Source organism: Lepisma saccharinum, chromosome 13 (genome assembly GCF_977018435.1).
Source record: "Lepisma saccharinum chromosome 13, izLepSacc3.1, whole genome shotgun sequence".
Taxonomy (NCBI): domain Eukaryota; kingdom Metazoa; phylum Arthropoda; class Insecta; order Zygentoma; family Lepismatidae; genus Lepisma; species Lepisma saccharinum.
In genome coordinates this window covers 55,252,568-55,276,484 of record NC_139241.1, presented here as the reverse complement: position 1 = coordinate 55,276,484, position 23,917 = coordinate 55,252,568, and the positions used below count along the sequence as shown (strand labels likewise).

The window sequence follows — 23,917 nt, the reverse complement described above, 5'->3', positions numbered from 1 at the left end:
ATAAAGTATTATTTATGTTGTAAATGTCATATTTTTATTAGGTCCCCCACCAAAGATATAGTGGCCCTAATTTTGAAAAATAAATTTCAGCCCGGCATTCTCAAAACTCAGAGGAAACCAGTAACAGAAATCAAATATATTCTGATAAAACTTTGGACATATATGCCACTTCCCCCAAAATATAACTCTCATATTACATTACTTCCCTACTAAAAAAAATCCTAAACTTGGATTTTTTTTCTAAATTGAATATTAGTTTCGGCGCTAAATTTCAACCATTTCCCTTAGACGTGGTGAAAGAAGGTACAGAACAAAAATTGTATCTTGAAATGAAGAACTTATAGTCTACGGTTCATCAGTGGGAACACTTCATTTCCTCGAAGAGAAAAATTGTTCTCTTACAGCTTGACTAAGATAAGAATACCCTGTGGCGCTGTAGTAGCAAGGTTCTAGGCACGAGAGAACGGAAAGCGAGAGGAGAGAACAAATGATTGTGCACTTTAGTTCGCGAGTTTGCAGGAAATGAACTTTTCTTTTTTTTTACAATAGAGAAAGAAGACTATTTCTTTATCGCTTTGTTTTCTCTGATTTTGTCAATTTCTCTTCCTCTATCTTCCTTTGTATCGAAGCTCTATCTCTATCTCTTCTTTAATTATCTTCCTTTTATTTATGTATTGATTCTTTCATTTTGTATTATTCTTTGTCCTTCCCTAGTTCTCTATCTTTGTCTCTCTCCCTCTCGCTTATTTTTTTGTGATCTCTCTTTTTCTCTCAATTTCTATCCATCGATTTTTTAAATTTTGTCTTCGTTATCTCTATCGCTTGTATTATTTTATATATTCTCCCTTTCTCTCTCTATTACTTCCGTTATTATGTCTTGTACCTCTTTTTCTCCCTCCATCGCTTATTTGTCTTTTTTTGTTTTCTTACTTCCTTTTTCACTCTCTCTATCTTCATTTCTTTTTCCTTTGTCCCCCATTCTGTTTTTCCTACCACGGTTTCTATCAAGCGTCTCTATTCCCTTTTTTCTTTCTATATTTCATTTTCCTCTGTCCCCTATTCTGTTTGTCTACCACTGTTTCTATCAACAGTTTTTATTCATTATCTCTCTCTTTCTTTATTTATTTTTCTTTGTCTCCCATTCTGTTATTTCTACCACCGTTTCTATCAACCGTTTTTATTCCCTTTCTCTTTTTCTTGTGTGTGTGTCTCTCTCTACCGGACTTCTCCTCTTTATTAAATAGGAAGGTAGCATCCCACAATATTGTTACCTCTTCCAACTTGTTCAACAGGATTCAAACCTGGGACCCTGTTTTCTGTAGCTAGAATGGTAACGGAAACAACATGGAAGTAATAAACAAAATGTATTAAAATATTATGAAAAATACAATGAGAATTTACATATTGATTTAACCATCTGTGTTCAATATTGATTTTCGTGTAAATGGTGCAGTTTGTTTCTTAACTGAGGTACAAACAATCTGGCGATCTGTGTTCACCAAAGCTCATATTCACAAATGAAATAAAAGTCGACAGTGCAAATAACGTCATTTAGATCGCCGTTCCTGTCGATGCCGCTACAGTCCTCGTTTCCTGAAAGTCATCAGGGTTAGGACCCGTCCACCTAGTGAAGCCCGTCTGGTTCAAGGGTTGACCTTAAGAAAATACAAAAAGGAAAATAATAATTTTAATTACTCTTCTGTTAATAAGGAACATGGTTATGTGCCATGAAACATACCCTTTTGTACAGTGTTTCTCAAAAGTTTTAGGACAACGTCATTTTAAACTAGGCAACCCAAATTACGTAAGGCGCTGGTGGGTTGCGTGTAGAGTTAGGCTAAATTTCAGGGTTGCCATATGCACAATATATATTTATGAAATACGCGAAAGGAATACAACCAAGTTTTATTGTATAAAACTCTAAAACCTACGACCATCAGGTTGACAATCTACAACGGTAACCACTACCCTACAAACTTTCGTTCTTGAGAATAGCTAGGAGGAGCTGACCAGTGTGTAATGTAGATGCAACTCTCCTCTTACATGTAGTGTGCAGAGAATACTTGTTTGTAACAAAAGAACGAAAGTAGTACGAATCGGCGCAAACATTTAATGGAGAATTGCACATGATGAAAACTTTTCATTCGATATTTGCGGAGGTATCCTTGCATTGAACTGGAGTGGGTTAAGGGTTAGAATTAGTATGTCCTAAATTACCAGAAATAAAAATTGTTATTTCTTTAATATTTGTCAATGTCTTTGAAGCAGTACACAATTATCGTTAGAGTATCATAATTCACGAACTTATACGTAAAAATATCCGTTTGAACATGTGTCAATACATTTATTTGTTTCATTTTTTTTTAGTAAATTCCAGATGCAGAACAATGTAGCCACCCTACACTGCTGTTACAAATAATGTTACAATGCTCTTGTTTAATAAAAGGAGAATTAAGAAAATAACGGCATTTCGCACCGATCTAATACATTCCTCAATTCATTTTAAAATATTATTAAATGTTTCATATCGATATTTTGATCAATGCACCAATTCTTGACGCTGAGAAGATATTTTCTATAAATACCTCATCTGTCCTCTCGTCTCCTTTCTCTTCTCTTCTATCCTTCTCCTCTCCTTCTCTCCCCTTCTTCTCCTGTGCTTATATGTCATATCGCCTTCCCTCTTGTTCTCGCCTCTTGTCTCCATCCCATTCTTCTCCATTCCTCTCCTGTCTTAGATTTCCGACCCCACTGCACTCTTCTCCTCTTCTTTTCGTTCTTCTCATGTTCTCTCTTTTACTCTACTCTCAACTCCCCTCTTCTTGTCCCCTCCTCTCCTCTCAAACCCCCTCTTCTCCTCTCCTATCATCTCTTTCCCTCTTCTCTTCTCCTCTTTGCTCCATTTTCCTCATTCCTCCTCGCATCTTTTCCCTTTCTCCTCATTACTTCTCCTATCCACATCTGTCCTATCTTTTCTTCCCCTTTCGCTCTCTCTTTTCTCCTCTCATTTGTTGTCCCTTTTCGTATCCTCTCTCCTCTTTTCCTTTGTGTAGACTCATCAGCTATGAAATACTAGAAAATCGATTTTCTTTCTTTCAGAAAGTATTTCTTATTTGCGACAAATGTAATACTGATTTTTTTTTTTTTACAGTTTTATACAATAATACTTGGTTGTATTTTCCTTTCGCGTATTTCATAAATATATATTGTGCATATGGCAACCCTGAAATTTAGCCTAACTCTACACGCAACCCACCAGCACCTTACGTAATTTGGGTTGCCTAGTTTAAAATGTCGTTGTCCTAAAACTTTTGAGAGACACTGTACATTGGAATACAAAATGTAGGTTGGACTATGTCTGTAAAATAAACTTAAATGAAGCTCAAATTTATTTGTCATTATAAAGCAGTATTATAAATACGAGGGCAGTTTGAAAAGTTGTAAGAATGGTCGAAGTGTTGTGTCAGGAGGCAGGAACAGCAGAGCAGGTGTTAGTGAAGTGCAAAATTGAAAAGACTGAGCACCGTGCAGTGATGAAGTACTTCGGGTGCAAGGGAATGAAGGCCTCAGAAATTAATGCCGATATGGACATGTTCCGTGGTACAAGTGGACGCACATTTCAATAAATATGGCTGCCTCAGCTACATACGTATTTACCCACCAGATGATAAAGCACACGCTGTGCGTGATGATTGTCACAAACACTATTTCGTTTCTTGGTTAGATCACGAATTACAACTAATAAAATATTTACTTTTGGCACTGAAAAATGTATTTCGTCGCTTTGTGACAAAACAAACTAGAACTACTGTCAGCGCCACCTCTCGACATTCACTACAACTTAGTTGAGATTGAGCCTGTTATACCCTGTCCAAGCTAACTGTGGAGGAAGGCCGCGCATAGCGTCAGAGAAGCGAGGGAAATCTATTGGCCAGAGCGAAGGGGTACATGCTGCTGGGAAGGCAGTCGCTTTCCCCCACTCCACGCAATCCCATTCCTCTCACGTGTTCATTGGTGGAGCGTCTCACGTCATTACTCGCGCAGAGACTTGCTTTCGTTTACCTGCTCTACAGTTAGCTGGGACGGAGTATACCTGGCAGCAACAATCAGAACCAGTAAATGTTCCAAGGTACACTATGCACAAGGTTCAACAGTCTTCCCTATTATTAAGAAATTAATTAACTTGGGGAGGGGCAAAATTAATAAGTTCCCATACCATAAAAATAGCGTCCAGAACTATTTTTCGGAATAGCTTACATTTGCACAATCATAATAAAAATACACTCCAATACTTTGCTACACAGGTCCTAAGACGTTAACAAAAGTATCATTAACTTTTTAATTTAGTAGCCTGAAAATTTGGGGGGCAAGCCCCCTCCCCCCTTGCCCGCACCAAGTTGCGTCTATGGTTGCAAATGAACCTCTGTCTTGCCAGGAACTTTTCTCACACTTCTCAAAGTGAGACACTTGTCCCATGCGTCGGCTGCATTTCCCTATAGATCTCGATGGGCGTTCATGACCAGTTGATCAGCGCAGTTACTGGATAAAAGTTGTGCAATAGTACACAAAGCACGGAAAAATAAGTCACAAAACACTGTAAAAACAAGCTAATAAAAACAACAGACAAAAACAGACGTACGCTTGGTAACGTTGCAGCGGGAAAGCGACGTTACCTCTACAGCTTTTACTCCAGTTGAGTCCACAATCAGCGCGCTACAACGCTAGGGTTCCCGGGTTCAAATCCCGGCCTTAGTATTGGTGTTCTTTGTGCCCCTTCATCAATTTCATCACATCATCACTCATCTTTACGATTAGCTGAAAATGGCAGAGAAACGGAGTGAAGCAAAACAATATCAATCATTTTCCAACACACCCACTTAATAATGAAATATGATAAGGGCCCGGATTTTGATGACATTTCATCTTTTAACTGGTGCAACGTAGACATTGCTAACTAGTACAGAAATCCTAAACACCCTCCTCAGGTTGAAGAAATGTAATTTTTTTGGTCATTGTTTGGTCATTTTTTTTACCACTTTATATTTTTCGATCATTTGTTAAAATTTTGCGTCATTTTAGGTCATTTCTTAAAATTTTGCGTCATTTTAGGTCATTTTTTTAAAATTTTGCGTCATTTTTAGGTCATTTTTTAAAATTTTGCGTCATTTTAGGTCATTTTTTAAAATTTTGCGTCATTTTGCTGAAACATGAAGTTCAACAATTTCTGTTTTATTTGAATGTTATCTTGCTGTACTTACTCTGTGTTTAATCGCGAAATGCAACATTGTCGAGTTTCTTATTCACAGTCCGTACAACACACCAAGATGAAGAAGCAATTGTTACATTGTTTATCTTGGAATATATTTATTTGGACTTCAATAACACATCAACGTGCATAAACTGCAAATTATGCACTTTTCAGTGTGCCAAAATACACATAAAAATGTATAAATGGGTATTTTTATCAGATGAACTTCCATGTAATGCACTAAAATGCATCAATTTGAAAGATCAGAGAAGATCATTTAAAAAATAACAAGCTTTCAATTTTGATGCATCAATTGACACAGATTGTGGTACTAATTGCAAATAATTAACAAAAATGAAATTAAGGCTCATGGTTGTTTTGCTTCCATTGAATAGAGAGTTATATAAACAAGAGAAACTTCTAACGTTTAGTTATTGAAAAAAACTATTATGTGATCAGCAGTATCTTGTGTCTGTCAAATTATTTTAGAAAGGGGAGCACAGTTACTCATACTTCTGGATTTTTACAATCCCATTAACTTTCAATGGAATCGTTACAAGCCAGAAATGTCCATGACTGTACAAAAGGCACAATTCTGATCTAATTATTTACGGGCGTTCTGTACCCTTCCCAAAAGTAGAGATGCAGCACTTCATTCCTACGCGTCAGCAAAAATTCGATGCGACTGGTGTTATGTTACATCCGGTCGTAGCGGTGTACGAGCGATTTTATTGTTGAGTCAGCAGAACGTGTCTGATCACGTTGAAGGCATCGGAAGCGGTGGGGGAGGGGGGTCAATGGATTTGTCTCGTTGTTTTTTGATGTATGCTAACCTAACACGTGCGTATGTTTGTGTGTGTGTGTGTGTGTGTGTGTGTGTTTGTGGAGGAAATGCGCGCGCAACCATTGCGTATGAAGCAAACACATGAAGAAATGATTTAAAGATGGCGCCGAATTTTGCTGTACCCCGAAAGCTTAGCGGCTAAGGTTATTGCTCTGTAAAACAAGAGGCGTCGAGGGTTCGATTCCTGGTAGAGTCAATATTGATTGATTGATAGATTGATTTAGTTTTTTTAAGTCCATTTTATGCACGGTAAAACTAATCAGGATTGGACCTACAGTTGAAAAGTGGTGATTCGGACCACTATGTGCCTCCACCGAGTATCGAACCTGGGACCCTTTGATTACAAGGCGACGATGTCAATATTGAATGGTCTCGATTAGCCTGTGTGTACATAAAGCCAACAAAATGGTTGAGTTCGAAAATCGAGTTGGGTTAGTGGTTAATGTTGTCACCTGGCAATGAAGAGGTCGCGGGTTCGATTCTCTAGGTAGTTAAATTAGGCCAATTGTTTAGTCCCGCCATTATAGGTCCCCGATTAGTCCATCTGTGCATAAATAGTGTTTGAATAAAATCAATATGGCGGCCTTGGGTTAGTGGTTAATGTTGTCGCCTGGTAATGAAGAGGTCGCGGGTTCGATTTTCTAGGTAGTTAAATGAGGCCAATTGTTTTGTCCCGCCATTATAGGTCCCGATAAGTCCATCTGTGTATAAATAGTGTTTGAATAAAATCAATATGGCGGCCTTGGGTTAGTGGTTAATGTTGTCGCCTGGTAATGAAGAGGAGTCACAGGTTCGATGCAATCAAAGGAGGCAACATTCTATGTTTCAATTCCATGTAAAAGTCTAAAGTTATGTTTCGATTATCCTCAATGCATAAAGAGGAATTAAACAAAAAACAAGCAAAATGGCGACAGATGTGATAAAAGAAAAATTGAATTAGTTTTTTTATAGTGACAAGAAAAAATAGCGAATCACTGTTAGAAATAGAATGAAAATAAAGATACTTGCCTTTGCGTGTCCAGCGCTGTGCAGAAAAGCTCTCATGCTTTATCTCCGACAAGTCCACAATACACAACTTTTTTTTATTGTATAGTTAATTATTAATGTTGTTACAGATTCTTACCAGTGTGAAGAAAAGCTCTCATGCTTTATCTCCGACAAGCCCACAATACACAATTTTTCATTATATAGTTAATTATTAATGTTGTTACTAACACCGATTTTTACCAGTGTGAAGAAAAGCTCTCATGCTTTATCTTCGACAAGTCCACAATACACACTTTTTCATTATATAGTTAATTATTAATGTTGTTATTAACGATTGTTACCAGTAAAAATATAAACCATGAGGATTTTTAAAGGGGTGATAAGTGAAAAAAAAAAGCCAAGACATATATTTTATCCCTGTTTATTACCAATATTTACAAAATTCAAAAGAGCCGCACACACACACACATACATATGTAAAATGTTTATATTGTGTCACCAGTTTATCAGCATGTTATTTAACAAGTTTTTATTCTTCAAGTTTGTTCACTCACCCACATAAGGAATTGTGTCACTATCATATCCATTTTCTGCTGCAACCACTGAATTAAAATGTTTCACTATTTTTTCCACAAGCATGTTCTCGCAAAAAAACAAACACTTCTTTGGAAAGTCTTTTTCCGTCGATGTTTTGTATAGACAAAGGCTCAGGTTTTGTACATCCATGTAGATGGGAAAGCACAAACTTCTCCTTATTACATGCATGGACAGGGGAAATATCTGTGCAACCGAAACATTGTTCGCGAAGGTCGAGAATGCAAGATTCCACACAGTTTCCAAAATATGATTTCAGATACGGCGACACTGTTTCACACATAACTTTCGCATGCTCGATGCACACAAATATGTTCATAAAGTTCCGCCACGAACTTTCTGCGATGAACACTATCTCCAGGGAACCGTAAGCTGGTTTTTTCCTTATAATGATCTGACGGCGATTGTACAGTGTGGTTATCAGCAATTCATGTTGCTCACTTAGTGGGTAGGAAACACGAGGCTGCTCACCTGGAATAGCGATGTAATTGTCGATTACTGGAAACAATTCCTGAAGAGCGTGCCACTCCTGCAACTGTAGTTCAACACCGGCCGCCCCGCTTCTGTGTAGCCTGACCACAGGTTGGAAATCCAGATGAGAGGAAAGTCCGATTGAGATAACCTTTGTTTTCGAAGCATTCAAATAGTAGACGTGATCAAATAATATCGACTGGCGTATAAGACTAGTTACTTGTTTTTGTTCTTCAGGTAAATGCTGATCGCTCTCTTTCTGAAGAACCCCCTTGAAATTAGTGTACGGTTGAAATCTTTTTTTCGGCGGCATCGAAATAGAGGATTCCATGACTAAGAACTGCGAGATACTGCATGTCGCAGCGTGCAGGTATACATTTGAAGAAATGCGTGGGTGTGTTTTTGAGACTCATGCGCGCGTAGCAAACCAAGCATGTGCTGGACAAAAAAGGTGGAGGGGGGCGGGGCCTTACAAAGATCAATGGTGAGAGAAAAATCAGCAGAATATCATAAACGTCATATTGAGGAAATATTGCATAACAAATATTAATTAATTTAATTAAAGCATCAACCGCATTGTCGATCTGAAATTAGGTTTATTGACAGGGGGAAAAATGGAAAATATCGACGATGTTCTAGTATTGGATTGTTTCTGTATTTCCATCGGTATAATCCTCCACCACATTTGAAGCATACTGTTTTATCCTCTTTTTGAATGTAAAATAATCCTGCTTCGGACAGAGCTTCTACAAACGGGAATTCTTTTGATTGCCAGTTTCTGAAAGAGGACAATCTAGCATTGAAAGATCCCATCTCTGGATATTGCGTCATTGTTCTGTAAAGACACAAAACAAGATAAAGATTATAAGTAAGCTGTTGTAAACTGTAACGCTACAAAATTATTAATATACTATTAGGACTATATGTAATTTGTATAAAATTTCAAACAGTATTTACTGTCAATATTTTCTAGTATACGTACCGAGTATTATAAATTTAATTTACGAGTCAGCAAATAAGTTGTTATAATATTGTCTTTTTTTATCGGTACTGGGAATAAAATTTGAAATTTATGCATGGGTTTACCAGAGGCTCTATGGAATAAATACAGAAAACAGTAATGCCCACAGTACACAGACCCCTAACTTTGTATCTGATGAGTGTTGTACGTATAGAATTTAGAGTTACTTTCCAAAAATCGCAAATGGTTATGCACATGTGGAGGTTTTCCGTAACTATCAAAAAATTCCCCCCGGGAGTTACTGTCTATGTAAATTCCTACCCAGTGCTTCCCTGGTCTATCTTTGGGGTCTGTATTTACAATCAACGCTGCTGGTAGTTCCACATGTACAGGTAATTCATTAGCTGCGAAAACCCCCACATGATGATTGTCAAAGGCTCTATTTGATATTAACCCGTGAAGCAAATTTAAAGTCGACAGCATTGCTGGACACTAAATAGTAATATTGTCCAACTCACCTTGTTATACAATTAATCCAAATGAATATCTCTTTGATTACTAATTTCCATGAGAGCGTCAAATTCAGAGTAGATAACACAAGTCACAGTAGATTCCAAAGCCGATTTGAAGTGTACTTCCAAGCTAACAGCCCCTTGCCGTTGAAGACTGCAGTGGGATATGGCACTTGCAGCTGCGTCTGGTGTTATATCGAAAACAAGTAATGCGTATCCCTGGGGGTATTCCTCACGCGATATATTGTTTCCTTCATTAATATAGTGTATCTCTGTTCCAGAGAATAATGTGTGATATGCTGTTATGTACTTGTTGTTTTCAAAGTCTGGTTGAAGTGGTTTGCCGGGAATTTGGACTCCATCAACATATAAAGTAAAGAAGTTGTAATTGAAATGTTGAAAATTGAATGGGTTCGTAGACAGAGTGCCGTTGAATGCATCGTTGGTAACAAACCCCACAACTAATCGTTTCGGAAGACGTCCAAGTATCACATTGTCAATTGTTTTTGAAACAATATCTTTTGGAATAGTTACAGCTTTAAGTTGTACTCTTGTTAGAGGGTATTTTGCTGTATGTTTTTGCAATATGCGATTGTGACTAAGTTTGATGGATGAACTGACCGATACTTTTCTCACATATAGTGTAGCATCCAGAATTTCCACTTTGCCTTCACTGTCATCTAATCCCATCAAGCAGAAAGTGTTTTTCGAAAGAATCAGTTTTATTCGCATTTCCACTCCATTGATCAAAAATTTCTCTTGATTGAAAATATCAGAATGCAAGTAACCAAACATATCAAATGTTTTACTCTGTTTTGTTAGTTGGTTACGTTTTGTAAAGCCTTTGTTGTCTTCCGAAACGTTATCAAAAGCGCCTGCTGTATCCTTATACCACAATGCACTTTGGAGATGAGATGATTTTGCAGATATGTCATAGTTCAGTGCTTTTTCAAAATAAGACCTGTATGGGTGCATGTGAGATGGAAACGAGATGAGTTTGTTATTTAAGTAGATTTGTACTTCGCTGAACATTGCATTGAGAAAATCATTGACAGGCCCAATTGTTTTATCTGTGGGTAGCAATAACTGACCATTCGCTTTTACAATTCTGGCATCTATATTCAACATTGTGTGTGCTAAATCCATATAATCATCACCATGTCCAGGTATTACAAACTCGGTGGGGGCATTATCTGCCAGAGAACTAACAGGTTTGTATCCGATGGTGTGGTGTTCCAAGATGCTTGTCTGAGTAGGTTTTACCGAGAAAATATCCAATTCACTTTTAAAACACTCACATGATTTCTCCCTAATTAGCGCCATATCTAATCAAAAATATCTGATGTTATTTGAATTTTCTTACGGTTGCGTTTGGTTGTTTTCTTGGTGTTTGTATTGGCACTGGATCTCTTCTTTCTCTGAGCGGTCCTTCCAGTTCGCTGTCCCGAAGCAGAGTGACACCTTTTGAAATGTTTATGCCCCTGATAACCTGAACCTATCATTTCCTTTAGCTTTGTTTCAGCTTTTCTTTTAAGATTTGATCTGGCATCCGAAATTCTGGATTGTAGTGACTGTTTTAGGGGTGTTTTGTCTACAACATCACCTAGCACATTTACCCCTGTTTTTAACATTTCTATCCCTACAGCTTTCGCTCCTTTCTTGATAAGAGGCAAAGCTGACCGAAAAAGTCCTCCAAGAAAACTTCCAATGCCATGTCCTTTTTGATAGGCAGCACCGTAATATATGTTACCCACACCAGATCCAGCTTGTTGATGGTAGTATTGAAAATATGGGTCATTCATAATCAGAGCTTTTCACCACAACGTCTAAAATGAAGTTTCAAACACACTAGTCCGAAGGAGAATGGGATGTGTGCACCAGTGCTATCCCTTAAGTCAATTTCTATTTGTTCGAAATTATGTTTCTGCACTGGGATGTAATGTGGTGAATCGAAAATTTGCACACCATCTCTTCCAAAAGTATGTTCCATAGGATTAATGTTTATAATACGTAATAGAGGGGCGACAGCATCTCCCACCATATGTGATTCCGCAATATCTGTGTAAATATACATCTGGGAAGGAATTTCTCTCACAACATTTGGAGGCGAGCGACCAATTTTTACTTCTGATAGATCATCGGTCGGTTTAAAACCTAATATCCGTGCCAGTTGAGGTGACAATCGTACATTTATGTTTCTCTGCTTGGTAGATATATCAACTGTCACATGTTTGTACGCAGGATGATTTCGCAGACTAAAATTTAATGTTTCAGAATATTTATTGATTTCTGCAACAATGCTGTTTATAGATGCGTAATAGCCTTCGGATATTCGAAGTTCGTTCCATTTGACATCATCCATAGATTTATATTGAATATAGTTGTTAAATCTTGTAATGTTTAGTATTGAATAAGGATAATGCACTTCTACCAATGCCATCTCCCATTTGTTGGTGTCCAACTCCACACGGTTCTGAAGCTTTGTGGTGTAATTAGTTAGAGTATTACTTGGGAAATATTTCATGGAACTGTTACTAGGCAAAGTAAGGTAGAAAGCGTTTGCTTTTCTCATGATGTGTTATGAAGGTTATTTGTACCACTGATGAGAATACCTACAAAAATTTATGCCTCTCTCTCTCTCTCTCTGTTTGACTCCAAGGACGATGGGCTAATCCAACTGTCAAATAATCTGGAGTAACCTTTCCAATGAACTAACAACTTTTTACTGGCTCCTTTACTTTGGTCGCAAGGATTTTATCAATTTCATGCATATCCGGTAAGCGGACCAGTTGCAACTCTTCCGTATAAAATGTTCCATCGATTTTATGTCCTTGTAGATCTTTTAATTCATACACTTGAGGATTTCTTTTCAAAATACGTTCCACCACAAATATTTCTCTTGTCCAATTTTCCATGTAACCTTTGTCAAAGCGTTTTTTGGTTTTTGTTATTCTCACTGTATCTCCTATTTTGAATGGCATCTTCAATGACAATAGTGGAGATGAATCAGATTGGAGTTTTTTGTCATACATATTGTGCCATACTTTCAAAACCTTCTCAGGAGTAACATCTGCTGGTGCCATTTTAATACTCGAGTGAATTTTATGATTATAAGCTTTCAAAAGCTTTGGGAGTACATTAACATAACAGCTGGTTCTTTGCTTAGTAAAATACTTCCACATGCGTTCCTTTAAAGTTCTGTTGAATCTTTCAACAATACTAGCTTTAATATCAGGATTCTTTGTTGTAAAATAAATTACATTTTGTTTTTTGAGATATTCCTGCACAATACTGTTGGTAAACTCATGCCCTTTGTCAGTTTGTAATTTCAAAGGTTTTCTTTTGCTTTGTTTGAAAATTTGCTGGAAAGCCTTTTTTATACATACACCAGTTTTATTTTTTACAGGGACAGCCCAAGCATGCCTGCTAAAAATATCGATAACTGTGAGTATATATCTGTACCCTTTGTTGTGATTCCGCAAACTCTGCATGTCATTCAAGTCAGCCTGCCATTGGTCATCGATATTATGCACAAAATAAAAGTTTCTCGGAAATCGACGCTTTACAGGTCTATGCAAAGTGTATCCAGTTTGCTTTGTCAACCAATGTTTGATTGTTGACAATGGTATGGATTTTTTTTACAGCTTTCCATAGTGTTGAAGCTGTAGAATAGGATGCTGGATGAGATGGATTGTACCAGATATTCTCTAATATTTTTTCGCTCATGGTTTGTATCTTGACCAAACTGGAACAGTACGTTTACGTTTATGCCCTGGAAATGATGATACAAAAGACATTGGTTCCTTTTCTTCTTCTTCTTCTGCTTCTGTTAATTCTTGTGCCTCTTCTTGGTTAGCTCCGGACAGCGGAACATGGCGTCCGGGGTTGCCAAAAACAATCTGTTGAATAAACTCCTGTCTCCGGGGGTTTCCAATATATTCTTGAGGAATATTAGATAACGCCAGAGCTCTATTGAACAGTTGCCATCCAACAGGATTGCTTGTTTTTCGTGGTCGAATTATATCCGATACAAGATCGACAATATTTGAGCCTTCAATTTTATTATTGTTAATAAAAACTGCCCCATATTTATCCCAATCAATATTACTATTATGTAAAAGACGTTCATACAACAGTTCGGCTTTTCTACGATACATGCTAGGTGTAGCAGCTAGAATTTCTTCTTTCATATCAGTCAACTTCTCAGTAGATTCTGTAATCGGTAGCGACACAGGTTCTCTTTGTTTTCGAGTAATAGACAGAAATTTTTGGAGCACAATGCTGTAACGATTCCATTTTTCATCATCCGAAAGACCTTTGAGATTCAAAATTACTTGCATATCCTGATCCAATTGCGATAAGGATGTAGACGGTGCAGACATAACAGGATGTCTTATGTTATCCATAAATTCTTGAGGTATTATAACCATTTTTTTGGCATGCTCCATGTTCAGATTTTTTTTCACTTAAATAAACTTGATAACACACCTCCTATTAAAGGGGCTAATAACGCAGGTAGAAATCCTCCGTGTTGCACTAGTATCTGTTTCTTCTGCTTTGTAGAGCGTCCTTTGGCAGAGAGATTAAGTATCACCTTCTTGTACCGGCTCAATCTTGTTTTCTGAGGTGTTGAAAAAGGAACATTCCCTTTTAGAACATTGCAACAACACTCACAGATTGAATTAACTAAGGAAGAATCAGCAGCTTGTAATATCGCTGTGCGAAGAGCTGGTTTAGCATCCGACAAAACTTGGACCACTTTAGCGTGTTTCACTCTTGGAGCCATGATGACAGAATAAACGACTAGTGATTATGCTTGCTTTTTTTGTAGGAATATATACATAATTGATATCATCGTCGGGAAATATCCGCGACCGAAAACGTACTTCTTCCGGAGTGTTCTGCTTCAGATCAAACAGCAAATATCCATGGGGTTCAGCGGTGGCATTGTAATATGCATCTGTTATAAAATTTGGATTCTCCGGGTATACTTGTCTAGATAAATAATTAATTTGGGCTCTGTCTCTTGGATTTTTGAAGCATACAATATAATGACTATTTAAAGATATATCCCTATTCCCTTTTCCCTGATGGAATAGATTTTGAGTGATAAAGAAAAGACTAATATCACGATGATGACACCCTTTTGTGAATAAATCTGTGACTCTTTGATCGCATTCCCTCATCTGATCATCGATAATAATAAGATGAGGTCCAGAATTTGGCACAAATTGGTCAATATTAGGCATTCCTTCCCGAAATTGTACAAAACCAGGGAAATCATTGTATGCAGATTGCCATTCCCCGTAGCACACCAAAATATTGTTGAATTTTACACTTACCATTTGGGGTAAACACTGGAGAAAATGCTTCACAAAATATGTCTTTCCGCATCCTGATGGACCAGCCAATATTGCAGAGAACGGGTGTTTCCACAAGCACTCCATTTCTCAAACTGTGATGAATGTTTTAAATTACATATAATATAAAAATCGAATGTTATGAATATTTTTCTAGTTGTTAGATTTTACTGATATGTTGTATCTTCAAATTACATATATTATATTGTATTGTATTATATATATATATATATACACTTCATCAATAAATAAATATGTGTGTGTCTGTGTGTATATATATATATATATATATATATATATATATATATATATATATATATATATATACACAAACATACATACAGACAATTTTCTTATAGTACAAAATTCTCTTTACAACAGCACAACAAATGCCAGATAGCATTAACACTGTACGCATGCGCGTTTGTAAAACCCGCCTACATATTTCGAGCATCAGCGTTGTGTTAGATAGCTCTCCATTGTTTCAACAACGATAAACAGCTTGGTGGTCCAGATCAAATTGGTTCTGGAATCTACTGTGACGTGTACCGTCTACATTGAAGTATAAAAAGGTGAGTTGCACAATATTACTATTTAGTGTCCAGCAATGCTGTCGACTTTAAATTTGCTTCACGGGTTAATATCAAATAGAGCCTTTGACAATCATCATGTGGGGGTTTTCGCAGCTAATGAATTACCTGTACATGTGGAACTACCAGCAGCGTTGATTGTAAATACAGACCCCAAAGATAGACCCGGGAAGCACTGGGTAGCAATTTACATAGACAGTAACTCCCGGGGGGAATTTTTTGATAGTTACGGAAAACCTCCACATGTGCATAACCATTTGCGATTTTTGGAAAGTAACTCTAAATTCTATACGTACAACACTCATCAGATACAAAGTTAGGGGTCTGTGTACTGTGGGCATTACTGTTTTCTGTATTTATTCCATAGAGCCTCTGGTAAACCCATGCATAAATTTCAAATTTTATTCCCAGTACCGATAAAAAAAGACAATATTATAACAACTTATTTGCTGACTCGTAAATTAAATTTATAATACTCGGTACGTATACTAGAAAATATTGACAGTAAATACTGTTTGAAATTTTATACAAATTACATATAGTCCTAATAGTATATTAATAATTTTGTAGCGTTACAGTTTACAACAGCTTACTTATAATCTTTATCTTGTTTTGTGTCTTTACAGAACAATGACGCAATATCCAGAGATGGGATCTTTCAATGCTAGATTGTCCTCTTTCAGAAACTGGCAATCAAAAGAATTCCCGTTTGTAGAAGCTCTGTCCGAAGCAGGATTATTTTACATTCAAAAAGAGGATAAAACAGTATGCTTCAAATGTGGTGGAGGATTATACCGATGGAAATACAGAAACAATCCAATACTAGAACATCGTCGATATTTTCCATTTTTCCCCCTGTCAATAAACCTAATTTCAGATCGACAATGCGGTTGATGCTTTAATTAAATTAATTAATATTTGTTATGCAATATTTCCTCAATATGACGTTTATGATATTCTGCTGATTTTTCTCTCACCATTGATCTTTGTAAGGCCCCGCCCCCCTCCACCTTTTTTGTCCAGCACATGCTTGGTTTGCTACGCGCGCATGAGTCTCAAAAACACACCCACGCATTTCTTCAAATGTATACCTGCACGCTGCGACATGCAGTATCTCGCAGTTCTTAGTCATGGAATCCTCTATTTCGATGCCGCCGAAAAAAAGATTTCAACCGTACACTAATTTCAAGGGGGTTCTTCAGAAAGAGAGCGATCAGCATTTACCTGAAGAACAAAAACAAGTAACTAGTCTTATACGCCAGTCGATATTATTTGATCACGTCTACTATTTGAATGCTTCGAAAACAAAGGTTATCTCAATCGGACTTTCCTCTCATCTGGATTTCCAACCTGTGGTCAGGCTACACAGAAGCGGGGCGGCCGGTGTTGAACTACAGTTGCAGGAGTGGCACGCTCTTCAGGAATTGTTTCCAGTAATCGACAATTACATCGCTATTCCAGGTGAGCAGCCTCGTGTTTCCTACCCACTAAGTGAGCAACATGAATTGCTGATAACCACACTGTACAATCGCCGTCAGATCATTATAAGGAAAAAACCAGCTTACGGTTCCCTGGAGATAGTGTTCATCGCAGAAAGTTCGTGGCGGAACTTTATGAACATATTTGTGTGCATCGAGCATGCGAAAGTTATGTGTGAAACAGTGTCGCCGTATCTGAAATCATATTTTGGAAACTGTGTGGAATCTTGCATTCTCGACCTTCGCGAACAATGTTTCGGTTGCACAGATATTTCCCCTGTCCATGCATGTAATAAGGAGAAGTTTGTGCTTTCCCATCTACATGGATGTACAAAACCTGAGCCTTTGTCTATACAAAACATCGACGGAAAAAGACTTTCCAAAGAAGTGTTTGTTTTTTTGCGAGAACATGCTTGTGGAAAAAATAGTGAAACATTTTAATTCAGTGGTTGCAGCAGAAAATGGATATGATAGTGACACAATTCCTTATGTGGGTGAGTGAACAAACTTGAAGAATAAAAACTTGTTAAATAACATGCTGATAAACTGGTGACACAATATAAACATTTTACATATGTATGTGTGTGTGTGTGCGGCTCTTTTGAATTTTGTAAATATTGGTAATAAACAGGGATAAAATATATGTCTTGGCTTTTTTTTTCACTTATCACCCCTTTAAAAATCCTCATGGTTTATATTTTTACTGGTAACAATCGTTAATAACAACATTAATAATTAACTATATAATGAAAAAGTGTGTATTGTGGACTTGTCGAAGATAAAGCATGAGAGCTTTTCTTCACACTGGTAAAAATCGGTGTTAGTAACAACATTAATAATTAACTATATAATGAAAAATTGTGTATTGTGGGCTTGTCGGAGATAAAGCATGAGAGCTTTTCTTCACACTGGTAAGAATCTGTAACAACATTAATAATTAACTATACAATAAAAAAAAGTTGTGTATTGTGGACTTGTCGGAGATAAAGCATGAGAGCTTTTCTGCACAGCGCTGGACACGCAAAGGCAAGTATCTTTATTTTCATTCTATTTCTAACAGTGATTCGCTATTTTTTCTTGTCACTATAAAAAAACTAATTCAATTTTTCTTTTATCACATCTGTCGCCATTTTGCTTGTTTTTTTGTTTAATTCCTCTTTATGCATTGAGGATAATCGAAACATAACTTTAGACTTTTACATGGAATTGAAACATAGAATGTTGCCTCCTTTGATTGCATCGAACCTGTGACTCCTCTTTGATCACAAAACAATAGTGACGGCCATCTTGCTTATTTGGTGGCCGCGGTGGCTCAGTCGGTAACGCGTCTGACTACCATGCTAAAGGTCCCGGGTTCGATCCCCGGCCGGTTCAAATCCGGGAACTTTTCTAACGATGGTAGCGGCCCCGGCGCCCACCCAGCGTCGAATAACATGGGTACCTGGGGGAAACCCTGGGGGGTAAAGGCGGTCAGGGGCGTGATGCTGATCACATCACTCCCACTCACGACCGGATCAAGAAAGTGTGGGGCGTTACCCCCACACCCCCTATACGCCTTCATGGCGTGGTGCTATGTACAGGGGAGAACTTTACCTTTTTTTTTTTACCATCTTGCTTATTTTACCTACTCTTTATGCATTTAAGCTAATCGGTACTGGGGCCCCACACAGCAAAACAACAGATTCTAATTTATCTTTGCGTTGTAATCAAAAGGCATTTTGTTTTGATTTTTAATATCTGTTCCTGCATAAATACTAATGGGGACTCAACACACTTCTTTTTTTTAAAAAAAAAAACAACATCATTATCAGCCAATTTGACATTGTGAATCGAACCCCGGGACCTTTTCATTACAGCATAAACATCCTATTTCCAATTAGTTCATTTTCTCTTTGTGCACAAAAAAGCTAATCGGAACTTTTAAACAAATACAATTGAATGTACAATTTTCACCATTGGGAATCGAACCCTCAACCACTTGGTTAAAACATCTCGCGGAATAAAAAACACCCCCCGCGCCGCGCCGCTCCGCCCCGCGCTCCGCGCCGCGCCGCCGCCGCCGCCGCCGCCGCCGCTGAACACAAAACGCGGCCGCCACATTAATTTTATTCAAATACTATTTATGCACAGATGGACTAATCGGGACCTATAATGGCGGGACAAAACAATTGGCCTCATTTAACTACCTAGAAAATCGAACCCGCGACCTCTTCATTACCAGGCGACAACATTAACCACTAACCCAAGGCCGCCATATTGATTTTATTCAAACACTATTTATACACAGATGGACTTATCGGGACCTATAATGGCGGGACAAAACAATTGGCCTCATTTAACTACCTAGAAAATCGAACCCGCGACCTCTTCATTACCAGGCGACAACATTAACCACTAACCCAAGGCCGCCATATTGATTTTATTCAAACACTATTTATGCACAGATGGACTAATCGGGGACCTATAATGGCGGGACTAAACAATTGGCCTAATTTAACTACCTAGAGAATCGAACCCGCGACCTCTTCATTGCCAGGTGACAACATTAACCACTAACCCAACTCGATTTTCGAACTCAACCATTTTGTTGGCTTTATGTACACACAGGCTAATCGAGACCATTCAATATTGACATCGTCGCCTTGTAATCAAAGGGTCCCAGGTTCGATACTCGGTGGAGGCACATAGTGGTCCGAATCACCACTTTTCAACTGTAGGTCCAATCCTGATTAGTTTTACCGTGCATAAAATGGACTTAAAAAAACTAAATCAATCTATCAATCAATCAATATTGACTCTACCAGGAATCGAACCCTCGACGCCTCTTGTTTTACAGAGCAATAACCTTAGCCGCTAAGCTTTCGGGGTACAGCAAAATTCGGCGCCATCTTTAAATCATTTCTTCATGTGTTTGCATCATACGCAATGGTTGCGCGCGCATTTCCTCCACAAACACACAAACACACACACACACACACACACACAAACATACGCACGTGTTAGGTTAGCATACATCAAAAAACAACGTGACAAATCCATTGACCCCCCTCCCCCACCGCTTCCGATGCCTTCAACGTGATCAGACACGTTCTGCTGACTCAACAATAAAATCGCTCGTACACCGCTACGACCGGATGTAACATAACACCAGTCGCATCGAATTTTTGCTGACGCGTAGGAATGAAGTGCTGCCTCTCTACTTGTACTTACTCTGTGTTTAATCGCGAAATGCAACATTGTCGAGTTTCTTATTCACAGTCCGTACAACACACCAAGATGAAGAAGCAATTGTTACATTGTTTGTCTTGGAATATATATACTATTTTCAATAAGCAGATTGAGTTTTGTACGAATTTTTGGGTCATTTTTCAAAGATTTTATGTTATTTTACAGGATTTTTGTTGTCATTTTAAAGGCCATTTTTCAAAGATTTTTACGTGATCAATATCCGAACCGATATGGTCACAAGTTACAACCGTGTGGGATGAAGATTATTCCAGCTGAAAGAATCCTTTTTCCTCCAAGCAGATACGCTATGTATCACTAGCTGAGAAAAAGAGGAAGAATGACCCGAGGAGGGATTAAATAATTCAGATCCCAAGGAGACAACTGTCAAAGCTCACATACAAGGAAAAACACACATGGCCTTGGATCGTTCCTATAGTAGATGTCAACGTAGGGTCCGAGCACTCCGAGTTCTGTCAGTGGTGCTGCTTCGAGAGTCAGTTGGCAAGATGATGCCAATCAGAGTTCCTTACTGCCAAGGGTCGATCCTGCCTGTAAGTGTTGCCACCTATGAATCGATTGTTCCAGCTGAAGAAATCCTTTTTCTTCACAGGAGTTACGCCAACACAGAGAACTCAAAACGTGTCCATTGACACATATATTTGGACTTCAATAACACATCAACGTGCATAAACTGCAAATTATGCACTTTTCAGTGTGCCAAAATACACATAAAAATGTATAAATGGGTATTTTTATCAGATGAACTTCCATGTAATGCACTAAAATGCATCAATTTGAAAGATCAGAGAAGATCATTTAAAAAATAACAAGCTTTCAATTTTGATGCATCAATTGACACAGATTGTGGTACTAATTGCAAATAATTAACAAAAATGAAATTAAGGTTCATGGTTGTTTTGCTTCCATTGAATAGAGAGTTATATAAACAAGAGAAACTTCTAACGTTTAGTTATTGAAAAAAACTATTATGTGATCAGCAGTATCTTGTGTCTGTCAAATTATTTTAGAAAGGGGAGCACAGTTACTCATACTTCTGGATTTTTACAATCCCATTAACTTTCAATGGAATCGTTACAAGTCAGAAATGTCCATGACTGTACAAAAGGCACAATTCTGATCAAATTATTTACGGGCGTTCTGTACCCTACCCAAAATTTTGCGGGGGTTCAATGTACTCCTGTGCACACACAGTTAATACGCCACTGTCCGAAGATATGCTGTTGATGTGTCTGGGCGGATCTAACGTATGGTACAATTCTAAAGCCACTTTTTAAAGTCAAGCCTAGCCATTCGACTTGTGACGTCACAAAAATTGAAGTGTATTAATGCTAAAAGCTCTAAAGCTAACATGCCTAACCTAACAACGAATACATTTAGCGCTGACTTCAGAAGACGAAGGGCGGGGCTTGGCCAAGAAAGGTGTTTGAGAAGTGTGCGATCAGTCACACTTTAATGAACATTTTAAAACGTCAATTCAAGGCATGGCAGTTGTCGTTTGTCATTTCAGTTATGATATATGAGCTATACGTTATAAAATTACACTCTTATGCTTAGAAAGGCTAATCGTGACTTGATAACAGTTTAAAGTGGGATCGAAACCACCGTGAAATGTGCTTCCTCCGGGATCGAACCAGGGGCCTCCCCGATGGCGCAGTGGTAGCGTCGTCGCCTTGTAATCAAGGGATCCCGGGTTCGATTCCCGGTGAAGACACATAGTGTTTCGGCTCCCACTTTAAACTGTAGGTCCAATCCCGATTAGCCTTACTGTGCATAAAGTGGACTTAAAACACCAAATCAATCCAATCAATCCAAATCCGTAATCGAACCCGGGAACCCTTGATTACAAGGTAGCAGAATTACATTGTCATCGGGGTGTCCCCTGGCTGGTTGTGAGATGAAATGGTAAAAAAAACACAAAGTTTCTAAATTCTTGATTATAAAAGTGAGGTTAGCAACATTGTTTGTGGTTGAAACAAAAGAGTTGAACCTAAAGGGTTCAAGGTTACATACGAGGAAATTTGAAATCTCTTCTTGGCAAATCTTCAAAGGAAGTGGTATTAAGAAAGATAAGCTTCGTGCTCTAGTCATTAGCACATGCTTCGCATGGTTGCCATCTCTACTTGTTTATAGAGACGCAAGGAAATTTTACGTGTGTTGGGCACATACGGGAACGGTGTCAAGGGTGAGCCAAAACCAGGTGAACCATGTATGTCCATTTTTTAATAACATGGATATATACGATAATATATCACATCAGGCACGTATCTAGAAATATATTTCTGAGGGCGATACGAACCAAGTGTCTCCTAATAATAATTGTATAAATTAAAATAATTATATTTAACTAATTAATATGTATATTAATTGATATATTTTTATTAGATGAGTAGGTAAATAGACGGTTTATAACAGCACGTATTCATTATCTAGCTTACATCCGAAATTAAGGAAATTGATGTAAAGAATTGAATATTTATTCAATAAAAGAAATGTTAGATCCAGTTGACGAAAAGTATAGATCGTGATTAATATTTTATACATATTATTGTAAGTAGTAGTCTGCATAAATTTTCTATGTTACTATCATTCAAAGTCATGGTCCCAATATAATCCTAGCCTTGCAATAAGTTCAGCGGAAATAACCATGAACTAAACACCAAATGCTAAATAAATATATGTTCATTATTTAATTTTAGTTCTTGGTGAATCTTTCGGGGAGGTTGGACACACTGAGCCCCCTAATAAGTCCTTGTATCTCATGGAAACGCAGCTTTGGATATCTCATGAATGTCCACTAGATACCCAAATAAATATCTATGGATCTGATCTAGATATTGTAGATATCCTCCTATGGATATCGATTGCAGATTTGTGCAGTATGGATAATTTCTTGAATGATTGATTTTTGTTGATTAGCGTTGATTTTATGCCACTTTTGACTAATCGCGACGGTGAGTATGGTAAGATAAAACTGATGAAGAGACGCTCACAAATAACACCCATGCCAGGCGTGGATTCGAAGCCTGGACCCCTTGGGTCGTAGCGCGCTGTGCTAACCACTCCGCCGCTGAGATTGGCAGGATAAATAATTGTGTGGATCACCTAATAATATTGTGAATATTGAAATATATTTTCATTAGAAGTTGTGGCGCAAACAAGTCTTTAAAAGGTATCCAGTACTCCCAACTAGAAAATCTGACCCCGCCAATGGACACATACAGGGCGTTTCACAATATTTTGATCAAGATTTAGCCAGAATTCCTAGCAGTGACATGCCCTAGGCCATACATAAAGTTAACAACAAATAACGTAAGTGTAGTTATATTTATCTTCTGTTTACATAGGATATGTACAGTCACTGCCAATAAAAATGGTGCACCTATATCCTGAAGTATTCGTTTCTGTGCAAGGCATTATGTGTGTTGCCTAGCTTTACGGCGATAAGTAGATTTAGGCAACACACATAACACCTTGCAGAGAAGCGAATACTTATAGGTGTCCCTTCTTTATTGCCGCTGATTGTACTTTCCCGCTGTTCAAGGATTCGAGTCCAGATCTGGCTGGCCATTCACCCTCATCGTTTGTGATTAGTCGAGAATGCCGAAAGCGACGTTAAATAAGAA

At 37.9% G+C, this 23,917-nt stretch overlaps 1 protein-coding gene across 1 annotated transcript in view; it reads right to left on the bottom strand.

Annotated features, from left to right (window-relative positions):
• Positions 1–23,917, bottom strand: part of LOC145996776 (uncharacterized) — an 86,066-nt gene that overhangs the window by 11,622 nt on the left and 50,527 nt on the right. The window lies entirely within an intron of this gene.